Source organism: Morone saxatilis, unplaced genomic scaffold (assembly GCF_004916995.1).
Source record: "Morone saxatilis isolate NCDOM2014 unplaced genomic scaffold, NCSU_SB_2.0 Contig19, whole genome shotgun sequence".
NCBI classification, from domain to species: Eukaryota; Metazoa; Chordata; class Actinopteri; family Moronidae; genus Morone; species Morone saxatilis.
Window position 1 is genome coordinate 9286486 of NW_023339751.1, and position 297 is coordinate 9286782.

Here is a 297-nt window from a genome sequence, read left to right on the forward strand (position 1 = left end):
AATAATGAATTAAAACCAAACTGATCAGGTTCTGTTCTTGGGCCAATCCCTTTTTTCCCTTTATATGCTTCCCTTAGGATCCATTCTCAGAAAATACGGCACCTCATTCCACTGTTATGCAGATGATNNCACACTCTATATTTCTCATTCTTCTTCATTAAAAAAGATGGTGGAAAAAGTAAAGTTAGCCTTATTTTCCAGATGTACTTCGACTTGCGAGATTGTTGTGGCCATTTGATATACTTAGGCTAAAGTTAAGACTCATGTTCCCAAATTTCGTAGACACCATTCATTACC

General features: G+C 36.6%; 1 protein-coding gene across 1 annotated transcript in view; it reads left to right on the forward strand.

Moving 5' to 3' along the window:
• elovl5 (ELOVL fatty acid elongase 5) overlaps positions 1-297 on the forward strand; it is a 9189-nt gene that overhangs the window by 269 nt on the left and 8623 nt on the right. The window lies entirely within an intron of this gene.